The following is a 14,270-nucleotide window of genomic DNA, read 5'->3' on the forward strand; positions in this document are numbered from 1 at the left end:
TATAAATAACAAGCACAGCTGTCATGGTGAGATATATGGATTTCAGTTTTTCGGTCTTCATCCCATCCCCAGTCATTTTGCACGTCCCAGAATGGATTCATGCAGTACTTTTTTTAGGGGTACTCTCATTTTGACTCAAGAAAAATCACCATTATATAGTTCAAATTGGGGAAAATAAATACAATTGCAGTTTAATGGTGAATTTTGGACATAATGGAGATGCCAAAAAATTGGATTATCAAAAAAGATGCCGGAGGAAATGATTAGCAATAGGACCCACAAAGGGGAGGAGGGAAGTCCAGTAAATTCTTTGGAATCTTGTTTTTATGCTGTATATTGTATATGTGATTGTAAAACTTTGATCTGAAAACCAAATAAACAAATTTTTAAAAATGGCTGGCTACTCAAGTGACATTTTAGACAATTGCCTAGGCCTCATGGCATTTACAAAAGTTTTCAACGGACACCTGAAATTAAAAAGTAAGGATGTCCGCCAAAATTCTGCTCAAAGCTGGGGTGGTATCCATTATTCTGCGACTTGAAAGACTATGCCTTGAAAATAGGGACACTTGGAGACTATGGGAAAACGTTGTTTAACCAATCTGAGAATTGCACCTGTTCTCAGAGGAGTAGGTTTTCTAACAACTCTCAGTACACTATAGTTCCCAAGAATTTAGGGGCAAGTCATGAGTGTTTAAACAGTACAATTGTGCTTTACATCTACAGTGCAGATGGGGCCTGAAAGTGCTTTCTTCTTGTGTCTCTACGAGACCCTTATATGTACAATCAGCTGAATCAATGAGCTCTCCACCTGCACTCAGAAAAGGTAGACCAGCACAGAGAGTGCATAAACTGAAACATTTCCTCTGACATGTACTTTTATGGGCGGTTGGGATTGGTGGGAAAACATGCAAGCCCATACCTGGAGCCTAAAGTGGTAAAGCCTGGGAAAAAGCTTTTCCACTGACCTATATTTTTGGTCCCAGATTGCCAGGAGGTGTTGAAGGGTTGCTAAGAGTGTTTCCGATGGAAGCATTCACATCGGCCTAGTGGACATGTCACAAAACATCCCCATTATGTCTGGAGGAAGAGGGAGGAGGATATTTCAACGCACCGGCCTTGGAAAAGTGGGAGTTAAAGTGCCACCATCAAAACCAGGGAGAGGAGAAACCTCCTTTATATCCAGCAATAAGACTTGTATGCTAAATGGTTATAGTGGCAGTTATGGGAGGTGACAGATACTGCCACCTCCCATAATAATCTGGACCCAGTCAGCCCAGCTCCTGTTCCACTTGGTGATAAACTGTTGAGAGGAATGTCAAGTCATGGCATGTTCTTCTATGGTGGCGATTTCCCTTGTAGCTTCCTTGTACCTTCTTCATCAGCCAGTCATGAATGGCTAGTTCTAGGAATCTCCATTGAGTTGAACTTCCCCCAAGAACATACACACAAATTAGGGTACCATCTTTGCTTACAGCCTGTTGGAGCTGCGGAGAGCAGATTTCTGCATTAGGTTCCATCTGAGAATACACCAAGTTGCACACAAAGGTGACTAAGCTGATGTTGCCCACTGGTTTCCATGGTTACCAGCTGGCATCCGACGGCCCATTGTGACACAAGTGCCATCCTGTTTCTTCCTAATGACATAAATATTCACGACTTTGGCGTAGCTATTGAGAAAAGCCTATATTTTCATCTGGAATAATTTCACAGCTCTTGATGAATTTCTCTGTAGGGTAGCTTCATGTACCAGCTTCATCGCTTGCAGAGAGCCAAACCATTTTCAAATTTCCAGAGGTGGGCAAAAGGTGACCTTTGTGGAAGGAAAAAGGAGGCCTTTGGGGTATCCTTTTCCCGATCCTGGCATCCTGGATATGGCATTCCCAACGAGCCAGAAAAAACGGTCTGACCAGATTTCTTCACCTCTAGGCCATAATTCAGTAATGTTTGTGTGAAATCCAGGAAAAGGCTGGCCCGAATTTCTCTCTGTGCATTCTTACTTATTGTTCAGCACGAGCTCTTAGATGGCAGATCACTGAACTTGGCCACAGTAGGCCATTTGACATGCAATTCCACTTGAGTTTGTGGCATGTATGAGTGCGACAAGGCCCCCTGAAACATTTGGCGATAACATCCACATGATTCATACATCAGCCGATTGAGTCCAAAGTGGCATCAAATGCAGGGATAACACTCCTTGCAATGTTTGGTGGTGAAAATCCCACATTTCAAAGCAACCCACAAAACGAGCTCTTGGCACACTAACCTGTGGGGTCAACATTGTGCCGAAAACCCGACGTCATCCGATTGACACCAGATCAGAGCCAAACGCAGGGAGAAGGCCCTCTGGAATGCTTGGCGGTTAAAACGCCACACTTCACAGCACCTCACAAAATGAGTGTCCTAACCCGTAGGGTCAAGATTTTGCTGAATATCGATTGTCGTCTGATTCACTCCAAAGCTGCGCCAAATGGTGGGAAAAGCCCCCCTGTGACATTTGGTGGTGAAAACCCCACGATTCACAGCAACCCACAAAATGGCCCCTCGACGCCCTTGTTGGGATGCGTCCAAGGGAACGGGGGCAATTGGCAGGCCCCCAGCTGGCTCCAGCCCACCGGCCGGCAGCCGGGCGATCTCTGGTCCTTGGATCAGCATGTAACTGCGACTCGAGCCTCAGAAACCTTCAGAAGCTGAGCACGCAAACCAGCAGAGAAAATAACTTCGCAACAGAAGGGCAGAGAGAGGCTGCGTATTGACAGGCATTTTATTCAGCATCAGGACAAAGGGAAAAACATGTCTTCTCCCCTTTGTGTCCAAGCAAACAGCATAAGCAAAAGCTATACACACAACAGAAGTTCCCAGCAAGCTGTGCTGGAGAGTAAACAGACATGTGACATATAACAATCCACACATCTGTTTTAGGGTGGAATGGAACATCAATATCCTAACAGCCCTGAGCCTCACTGCCAAAATTTGAAGGCAGACTTAGAAAAGGAAAGAGCTAACTAGACATGAGGCAGAGAGAAGGGAGACCAATTAGAGCCTTTCTCGCTCTCCTCTCTGCTGATAGCTTCCAACCGTAAAGGAGAAAAAGCATTCTACATTGCTCCTCTCCACAGAGTATTCACTTCGGTTTTCAAGATGTAGAAAATCATTCTAGAGCAGGGGAGCACCTTAACTGACAAGTCATATGAAGTTGTTAGTGGTTTGATAAGGGCAGTGATGCCAAAAAATATCCAACATTACATTCTTAACAGGGATTGCTGTAATATGTTTGTGCACCTGTTTCTTCCCCACCGTCTTAACTCACTCCAGGTTTGGTTGACATTCATTGTGTCTCTAGCGCAATACCTTAGACACTTTTCCATGTCAGCCCTATCTAATTCCCAGTTCTGATGGTTTTGTGCCAGTCTTCCATAGGCTTCTCAATGACATGGGATGCAATTTCAAGTAATGAAGTACATGCATGCACCCAAACATTTCAGGAAAATGTACAGGTATATTGTAGCAATGTGCAATTAAATACAATTGCAATGTGCAATTAAATATGTGCAATTAAATACATGTTGCAGCAGCATACACAATGTGCACAAATTATAATGGACTCTGCCAGAATTTTTTGGGTCCTACACCAAGAAAAAGATTTTGGATAAATTGCAAGTCAATCCAATCTAATTTTCCCTTGTATTTTAGAAACCTAAAATCTCAATAAACTTTTTCTGATGTCAAATATAAATTAATAAGAATAATTATATGCATATTTTGGGCTTTCTTCCCATTTGAGGGAGAATTGACATTATGTAGGGTTGCCATACGTCTGGGGATTCCCGGACATGTCCTCTTTTGGGGGTCCTGCTTGCCCACCCGGGGGGAATTTTACATTTTAAAGCTAATGTCCTGGATTTTGGTGTGTGTGTGTGTGTGTGTGTGTGTGTGTGTATAGATATAGTGCGTGGGAGGCTAGGACTCAATAATGGCAGAGGGGCTATTGGGTGATTAATAATAATAATAAATAATAATAATAATAATATTTATACCCAGCCCTCCCCAGCCAGAGCTGGGTCAGGGCGGCTAACACCTGTAAAATTACAATAAAAACATAATAGGAAAAAAACCCACCAATTTAAAGTACAGGTTAAAATGCAATTTAAAATGCAGCCTCATTTTAAAAGTAGCCCATAAATCAAAACCGTAAGGGGAGGGAAACAGAAGGGTCAGACTTAGGATTGCCCTAAAAAAGCTCAACTTTTTTGGACTGGATTTTTACCTCTTTGAAATATGGCAACCCAACATTATGAGGAGGGGGTGCCTCAAATGAGCATTCTGCCTCTGGGCTTCTCAAAGTCTTAAAAGGGGTCTGAGCATTCCAGCTGAATGCCCAAGCCCTGAGCTTATCTGTCAGTTAGTAAGAATTTAGAGGAGGATAATATTGGCTTCGATCCTGGCAGTCTAATGCCTTTGTGTGGTCCCCAGCTTCTACCTCTTCTCTGCTGAGATCCTAGAACAGAACGAGGGAGCTTGAGAGACTGGAGATGAGCTACATGTGAGCAGACTGCTACTTCATTCAGAGATTCTGAGCAGCCAAATGTGTTTGTTTTTTAAAAATTAATTTTCATTAAACATTTTCTTAGTTTACAAAAGTACATGCATTGTCTCTTTTTCCAGGTTGTGTTTTCTACAGATCAATTTTGCAAAGAGTCTGTAATCCAATATTTGTTGAGGGATGATACTCCTGAAACTACCAAGATTGTTTCGGCGTACTTAGCCAAGAGCGTTAAAGCTAAATCTAAAGTTGAATGATTTATTCAGTGGTGGTTATCTAGTCTTTTATATATTGTATGTATTTGGATTATCAATGTATTTGGATGACTTTGTATGATTTTACTGAGGGCACAAGGAGAAGGGGACGGCAGAGGACGAGATGGTTGGACAGTGTTCTCGATGCTACCAGCATGAGTTTGACCAATCTGCGGGAGGCAGTGGAAGACAGGAGTGCCTGGTGTGCTCTGGTCCATGGGGTCACGAAGAATAGGACGTGACTAAACGACTAAACAACAACAACAACTACCAGTCACAGGAAGAAATCAGCAAAATGGCTTCCTTATGAGACACCCTTATTCACCTTCGGCCTCCAGAGAAAGCCAATACAATCGGACATTTAGTCGGACACGACTAAACGACTAAACAACGACAACATAAACCACCTTTTTCTTCCAAGGAACTCAACGTAGTTTACGTGGTTCTCCTCCCCCCTGGTTCACCCTCACAATAACCCTGTGAGGTAGGTTAGGCTGAGAGGCAGTGACTGGCCACCCAGAGAGCTTCATGGCTGAGTGGGGATTCCAACCCTGGTCTCCCAGCTCCTAGTCTAACTCTCTAACCTTTATGCCACAATGGCTCTCATAGGGAACGCTCACCTCAAATGAGTTAAAAGACCAGTTTCCCCCATGGAGCAGGCAGCACCCAAAATTGTACAACGTTTTTCAGATCTGCCTTAATTCACTGAGTATCAGTTGCCGAAACTCCTCTGCTGATGGGGGAAGGGCAGTCTGTGATGGCCCTGATCCTGCTAACTGTTACGTCTTGTATATGCATAAAGCCCATTGTGATGACACCAAACTCCAGGGTGGCTGTCACATGACTTCCTGCTTCCACTTCATTATCAATGGGGAATTCTTAGACAGGAGAGCCAGACCAGAAGTGATGGCAGGTGTATAAAGATAAGCTTCCCACTTATGGCACGATAATGTATATTTTAAAGAAGTGTTGGCCTTCAGCAAAAAGATCAATGTTCCCTAGGGTGGAAACCTTGGAAAGGGTAACATCAGTTGAAATATTGATACACCATCTCTTCCCCTGTCCTTATTTCCCCTTTAGCCTAATTGAAATCTCACTACTTTTTTAAAGATAGAGACTGACCTTTAGATTGGAACGAGCATATTTCATTAATTGCTGTCGAAATCCCTTAGCGCATCGATACAGTTCTATTAGTTTCAAAGTGTCAGATAGCAAATAGCCTCCCGCATTCTCGTGATCAAACACCTAAATACCAACTGTAAAATCCTCAGCCTTTTAATAAAGAAATGCCATCATCCACACCGCTGTGAGGCGTCTTATAGAAGTGCAATCTTCATGGGTTCGGTTCCATTGGGGAGAGAGCAGCTGCGTTTCAGGGTGCAAAGTGTGTTTAAGTGACTGAGATGAAGGACTAAAGGAAATGTGAGACTGAGGTCTGTTGTGCTGGTCCCGGGGGGGGGGGGGTGGTGGTGTTACCGTGTGGCAGGGTCTGAGTCCGGTCCTGGGTCGAGGGTCTGGAGGCTGCCCGTCAGGGGTGAAGCGGGGTCCAAGGCAAGAAGCCGGGCGTGGTCATGAACTCTGGAAGAGCAGGTCAGGGTACTGGCAGGAACAGGTTTCCAGCGATGTTGCTCCCGCAACCTGGGACTGGGCTGACTGGCCTTTATCTCCTCTGAGGCCTAGGGTGGCCCCAGTCCACAGGTGACTCGCCTCTCCTGGCCTTAAGGCGAGCACTCCTCCTGTGAGAACTTAGTTCCCTCCGCCTCTCTGCCCTGAGCCTCTGCAGCTCCGAAGAGGCTGGAGGGTTACTGGACCCAGAGGCAACCTCACCTTCCCCTGACAGGGCTGGGAGAGGAGCACCTGCAGGCAATGGGTCCTCAATCACTTCCGGAGCCAGAGCGGATTCAGCTGGTGTCTGCTCCTGAGGATCCGGCACAGGTACGGGCCCTTCAGTTTCAAGCCCCTGCCCCGGCTCAGCCGGCCGTGGAGGCAGGGACTCCTGTGCAGGCTGGGATTCCTCAGGTTCAGCCTCTGAATCATATTCCCAGACCATCACATCTGTTTACATTCCCCCTCAAGGCGAGGATGACCCAAAACATTTTGCTGCCTGAGACAAAGAACAAGACTGTGCTCCCCTCTCACTTCCATATGTGGCGTTTGCCCATTTGTTTAGAGCCTGTCTGTATGGGGAGAGATAGGCTTAAAAATATAGACCAATAGGAAAGCCGGAGGCAGAGCCTACCTGTGTATAAAAGGGCTTAGAGCGAGGTTTGAGTTAGTTGTTGTTGGAAGCTGTTGGTGGGTAGTTGGTTGGTTTTAGTGGGTTGGCTGGTTGGGAAAGGCAGTTGGAGAAGCAGTGGGCAGGCAGTTGGTAATAGAGAGACAGTTAGGGCAGTGGGTTCTTGAGTGAGGGGAGGTAGAAGAGATAGAGAGAGGAAAATAAGAAAGTAAAGAGTAACAACGTTTGGAATGCCGGAAAAGTTTGTTTGTGTCTGAAATAAAATGCACTCTTCTTTATTAATTGAGAACCTGACTGAGGCTGAAGTGATTTTACTGGGGTGGACCTGGTTGGTGGCAGCGGATTAGTGGTCAATAGTCTGTGAGACGACCGGGGGCTCCGTACGAACGCCACACCATATGTCAACCGAGTCTTCCTTCAATATCAGTGAAAAGATAGCATCCTCCTCTAGCACGTCAGATTAGGGGGCCCAGATGTGGCCGCTGAGCAGAAAGGCATTGACTCGGGGACCCCAAAGAACAGCTGCTACTGATGACCCTCATTGTCTGCCATTTTGGGAGTCACTTCAATTTGTCTAATGGTAGGGCTGGCACTACCCAAAGTTTGCATTCAAGATCTGGAGGAAGAGTGAGTCAAAAGGGGTGTGCATAACACTTTCCCTGCCAAAGAAAAAGATAGAGAGGCCTTCTTCACATTGTTTTTCTCCCCACAGGGGGAAAAACAGGGGCTTAAATAATAATTTTTGATGCTGCATTTTTAGGCAGTAATTGAAAGTTGGTGCAGGGGATTCTATTGACAAAGGATGGTGTCATTTTATCAGTTCTAAGGACCACATAAAGTGGCATCTCCCCCCCCCATCATAATGTTTTAGCTTCCTGCAACGTTTGTTCTTCATGTGCAGATGTTTGTTTCAGTTGTGCAACACTTTAGAAAAAGTGCTATAGAAATGTACACGATGATATATGGATGCTAGATTTGGTGCTTGAGAACTTGTTTCTTCTAAAACAGCTAAATCCAACAGAATCTTTGATAGTCAATAAGAAGAATCTAAAAGAAATTTTCTATGTCAAGTTTAATTTAGGAGGCTTGTGCCTCAGGAATTTCCTTCAAATTCATTTTAACAGTCCTGATGCAGAGCAATCCTATTCCTGTGAGTATTCAATGAAGCTTATGCACTAGTAAGTACGTTTAGGAGTGAACACCTACAAACCAGTCTGATGCATATTTACTTACAAGTAAGTTCTACCGATTTCAGTGACATGGGCCCAGGTTGCAGCCCATTCTAGCTGTTTATTTATTTATTTTAAAATTCTCTGTAGATTTGATATTCTTTAAATCTAAAGAGTTGGGTTTTTGTTTTGTATTGGACTTGTGACCTTGCCGAATGATAGTTAAAACTGCATGTAAACAGGCAGTGTCAGTAGCATACCTCAAAATATATAGCATGATCTGTCTGTGTTCCTATAATAATAGCCAGAAAACTTGGTTATGTCTTTAGTGTACAAACTTTTGATGTTAATGCTAGTTTACAATATATATCCTTTGTGACTTTCAAAGACTGAGTAAGTAGCAGAACTCTGCTGAACATGTGCAAATATATACAGTTGCATTATAGAACTGACTACAATCTTGTTTGGGAACCAGAAGGAGAAGATGAAGGAGAAGATAGGTGCAAAATCAAATAGTCACAGAGCTGGTTCACACATGAAGGTATATCGGTTTATTTCTCTTTCCTTGAGGACTGGACACTTGATGACTAGCATTTAAATGCATGAATTGCCTCCATTGAGATTTACTACCTTGAATGTACCTGAACGACTGCAAGGAATCATAAAACCCACTGACCCCTTCCTCTTGGTTCATGTGGGAACCAATGACACTGCAAGCAATAGCCTCCAGAAGATCAAAAGAGACTACGAGGCTCTGGGCAGGAAATTGAAGCAATTAAATGCACAAATTGTCATCTCATCTGTCCTCCCAGTTGAACGATGTGGCCCAGGGAGAGAGGGAAAAATAGTGGAAGTGAACAGCTGGCTTCGCAAATGGTGTAAACAGGAACGGTTTGGATTCTTAGATCACGGACTGCAGTTTCTTGAAGATGGACTTCTGGCAAGCGATGGGCTGCACCTCACAACGGTTGGGAGAAATGTTTTTGCCAAAAATCTCAGAAACCTCATCAGGAGGGCTTTAAACTGACTAATGTGGGGAGGGAGACAGTGCTCCTGAAGGTAGGAGTCTATCAATTGATGAAGATGATCATCCAAATGTCATAGACCAAATGGAGCAAACAGCACACAGACCTAGTGGTGGGAGGAAAAAATCCTTAAATAAGAGACACGGGGGAATGATTAATGGACTTCAATGTCTGTACACTAATGCGCAAAGCATGGGAAATAAACAAGATGAGCTTGAGCTCTTGGTACAGCAAACTAAATATGACATAATAGGCATCACTGAAACCTGGTGGGATAAGTCCCACGATTGGAATGTAATAATGGGGGGATACAATCTATTTCAGAGAAACAGACCAGACAAGAAAGGAGGAGGAGTGGCGTTATATGTCAGGGATGTGTATACCTGTGAAGAGATCCAAGATTTAGAACCTCAAAGCCAAAGTGAGAGCATTTGGGTCAAAATTAAGGGAGAGAAGAATAACAGTGACCTCATTGTGGGAGTTTACTATAGATCCCCAAGCCAAACGGAGGACATAGATGATGCCTTCCTGGAACAGATGGCCAAGCATGCAAAAGGAAGGGAGATAGTAGTAATGGGGGACTTCAATTACCCGGATATTTGTTGGATGTCAATCTCAGCCAAGAGCATAAGGTCAAACAGATTCCTCACTGGCCTTGCAGACAACTTCATTGTCCAGAAAGTGGGAGAAGCAACAAAAGGAACAGCCATTTTAGATCTGGTCCTAACCAATGTTGATGACCTGGTTAGTGGGGTAGAAGTGGAAGGATCATTAGGCGCGAGTGATCATGCTCTTCTGAAGTTTACTATACAGCGGAAAGGAGCAGCCAAGCATACTAGGACTCAATTTCTTGACTTTAAGAAAGCCGACTTCATAAAACTTAGGGAAGTGCTGGGTGAGATCCCATGGACAGTAATACTAAAAGGAAAGGGAGTTCATGATGGCTGGGAGTTTGTTAAGAGGGAGATACTAAAAGCACAACGTCAGGCAATACCAATGAGACGGAAACATGGAAGGTGCCTAAAGAAGCCAGGGTGGCTATCTAAAGAACTTTTAACTGAGTTAAGATTAAAAAAGGATGTGTACAAAAAATGGAAAAGGGGGGAAACCACCAAAGAGGAATTCAAACAAATAGCCAGCACGTGTAGACACAAAGTCAGAAAAGCTAAAGCACAGAATGAACTCAGGCTTGCTAGAGAGGTTAAAAGCAACAAAAAAGGCTTTTATGGGTATGTTCGTAGCAAAAGGAAGAACAAAGAAACAGTGGGGTCACTCAGAGGAGAAGATGGTGAAATGCAAACAGAGGACACAGAAAGGGCTGAACTCCTCAATGGCTTCTTTGCCTCAGTCTTCTCCGATAAAGAAAACAATGCCCGACCTGAAGCATTTGGAGCAAATGATTCAGCAAAGGAAACACAGCCCAGAATAACTAAGGAGATAGTACAAGAATACTTGGCTAGTTTAGATGTATTCAAGTCTCCAGGGCCAGATGAACTGCATCCAAGAGTATTAAAAGAACTGGCAGATGTGATCTCAGAACCACTGGCAGTCATCTTTGGGAATTCCTGGAGAACAGGCGAAGTCCCGGCAGACTGGAGGAGGGCAAATGTTGTCCCTATTTTCAAAAAGGGGAAAAGAGAGGACCCAAATAATTACTGCCCAGTCAGTCTGACATCAATACCAGGGAAGATTCTGGAGCAGATCATTAAGCAAACAGTCTGTGAGCACCTAGAAAGGAATGCTGTGATCACCAATAGTCAGCATGGATTTCTGAAAAATAAGTCATGTCAGACTAACCTGATCTCGTTTTTTGACAGAATTACAAGCCTGGTAGATGAAGGGAACGCAGTGGATGTAGCCTACCTTGATTTCAGCAGGGTATTTGACAAGGTGCCCCATGATATTCTTGTAAAGAAGCTGGTAAAATGCGGTCTTGACTATGCTACCACTCAGTGGATTTGTAACTGGCTGACTGACCAAACCCAAAGGGTGGTCATCAATGGTTCCTCTTCATCCTGGAGAAGAGTGACTAGTGGGGTGCCACAGGGTTCTGTCTTGGGCCCGGTCTTATTCAACATCTTTATCAACGACTTGGATGATGGACTCAAGGGCATCCTGATCAAATTTGCAGATGACACCAAACTGGGAGGGGTGGCTAACACCCCAGAGGACAGGATCACACTTCAAAACGACCTTGACAGATTTGAGAACTGGGCCAAAACAAACAAGATGAATTTTAACAGGGAGAAATGTAAAGTATTGCACTTGGGCAAAAAAAAATGAGAGGCACAAATACAAGATGGGTAACACCTGGCTTGAGAGCAGTACATGTGAAAAGGATCTAGGAGTCTTGGTTGACCACAAACTTGACATGAGCCAACAGTGTGACGCGGCAGCTAAAAAAGCCAATGCAATTCTGGGCTGCATCAATAGGAGTATAGCATCTAGATCAAGGGAAGTAATAGTGCCACTGTATTCTGCTCTGGTCAGACCTCACCTGGAGTACTGTGTCCAGTTCTGGGCACCACAGTTCAAGAAGGACACTGACAAACTGGAACGTGTCCAGAGGAGGGCAACCAAAATGGTCAAAGGCCTGGAAACGATGCCTTATGAGGAACGGCTAAGGGAGCTGGGCATGTTTAGCCTGGAGAAGAGGAGGTTAAGGGGTGATATGATAGCCATGTTCAAATATATAAAAGGATGTCACATAGAGGAGGGAGAAAGGTTGTTTTCTGCTGCTCCAGAGAAGCGGACACGGAGCAATGGATCCAAACTACAAGAAAGAAGATTCCACCTAAACATTAGGAAGAACTTCCTGACAGTAAGAGCTGTTTGACAGTGGAATTTGCTGCCAAGGAGTGTGGTGGAGTCTCCTTCTTTGGAGGTCTTTAAGCAGAGGCTTGACAACCATATGTCAGGAGTGCTCTGATGGTGTTTCCTGCTTGGCAGGGGGTTGGACTCGATGGCCTTTGTGGTCTCTTCCAACTCTATGATTCTATGATTCTATGATTCTATGAATGGATCTGAGGTGACATGAAAGTTCTGTTTATACTGTTTGACCTCTGATGGTTCATTTAAACATAAAAGTCATTGCGTGACCAGGTGTGACAGCCCCAGCCCCCAGGGATCATAAGAAAGGAATAAAGGCTCTGACAACATGTTATGGAATTAAAATTAGGCTACAACTTTATTAAACTTCCAAATGTAGGAAGACCTTGGCTTAGGCCTTGGGTGTGTATCTCTCCAAGCCCCACAGCCGGGGGAACTGGGGCACATCAGGGTAAATGTGATATGGGGGTGCTCTGTGAGACATAAGTGTAGCAGGCAGCCCAGCCCATCAGCCCCACATGCAGGGTAGTTCACTGACAACCTTTCAGTGTATGGCCAGTAACACCCATATATATATATATATATATATATATATATATATATATAACCCCTTTAAGAGGGGATCCTGGAATCTCCACCGCGGGGGGGGGGGTGAGTCACCACTTCATGCCCCCCCCCCCAATATAGGGAAGAAAAGACTAAAGGATTCTAAGGACCCCTGACCATTAGGTCCAGTCGTGACCGACTCTGGGGTTGCGGTGCTCATCTCGCTTTAATGGCCGAGGGAGCTGGCGTACAGCTTCCGGGTCATGTGGCCAGCATGACTAAGCCGCTTCTGGCGAACCAGAGCAGCGCACGGAAATGCCATTTACCTTCCCACCGGAGCGGTACCTATTTATCTACTTGCACTTTGCCGTGCTTTCGAACTGCTAGGTGGGCAGGAACTGGGACCGAGCAACGGGAGCTCACCCCATTGCAGGGATTTGAACCGCCGACCTTCTGATCGGCAAGTCCTAGGGTCTGTGGTTTAACCCACAGTGCCACTACTTAAGGCCATAACTGCCAAAGCTGTGACAAATTGCTACGGGAAAGACAAAACCTGCCAATGCAGGAAAATTTCTTCCTGGTCCTTCAACAGCAACCAGTCAAAGACTGTAGCAGTGCCCACTACACAGGAAGAAAAAGTTAACCTGCAACAAGAAAACATTAAACAAAGGGAGGGTTGGGAGGGTGAATCTCCAGAGCCGGCTGCTTGGCTATTGTCGGCTCCATCCCTTATTTATAAATGGGGCTGGCCCCACCTACCAGCAAGAAACTTGATTACTGAGGCTGGGCGTGAACATCCAAAAATTAACACTGAGAGGCAAGCCAACCCCCTTCTACTATTAAGTTCCCTGGGAACTGTAGCCCCACGCGCAATCCCGCAAAGGGCACCCACATATAAAGTGTGAGTGCTCATTGCTTGATGTTGCAATCATGAAGCGATGGCCATGCATGGATGCAGCAGGCCTTAGTATTAGATAGGTTCATACCAAGATACCTGATACATTTATCACTTATTTCCTTTAGACATTAGCATGAAACCCTCAGAAAAGCCATCTTACCAAAAAAAAAAAAAAAGGCACTTAAGTCAGCAGGGTATTGTAATGGTTCTAGGGGTTGCTCGTGCGTAAGCCGGTGCAAACACCTGGCTGGATTGCCTGAGTGAACCTTTTCTGTCCGGACAGCCACTCACCCGTGGCTGTCTCAATCGCTGGCAGAATCCGTCAGTGGGCGTTTCTTAAACTTCTTCCAGCAAAGAAGCTCTTTGACGCCTAGTCTCCGCCTACTCTCTCTGCGCGGAAGCCTTCTGCGCAAGGAGGGCGTAGGCAGCGGAGGACCTCTACTCTCCCCGCTGGTCCCCGGCAAGGAGTCATGGGACCGCCTCACCGCTTCCCCCATCTGCCCCCCTTCTCTACTGGTACTACGCTGATTCTCTTCCCCAGAAGATGGGCTGCCTCTCCCAATCCCGGGACGCTCTCAGCAATCCCTCTGGATTTTGCTCTCTCCCTCCGTTACTGATGGCAGTTCCCTGACAGGTATATTATTACAACAACATTTTGTTGCAGTATGTTATCCTCTTACTGGATGATCTCACAGGGAGATCTTTGCAAAGGCCATCTTGTTTAGATTGTATCTGTCATTGTTTGCATATGTAATCCAAACACCGCAGGA

This window comes from Podarcis pityusensis, assembly GCF_964106645.2.
Source record: "Podarcis pityusensis genome assembly, chromosome: 7".
In the NCBI taxonomy this organism is placed as follows: Eukaryota; Metazoa; Chordata; class Lepidosauria; order Squamata; family Lacertidae; genus Podarcis; species Podarcis pityusensis.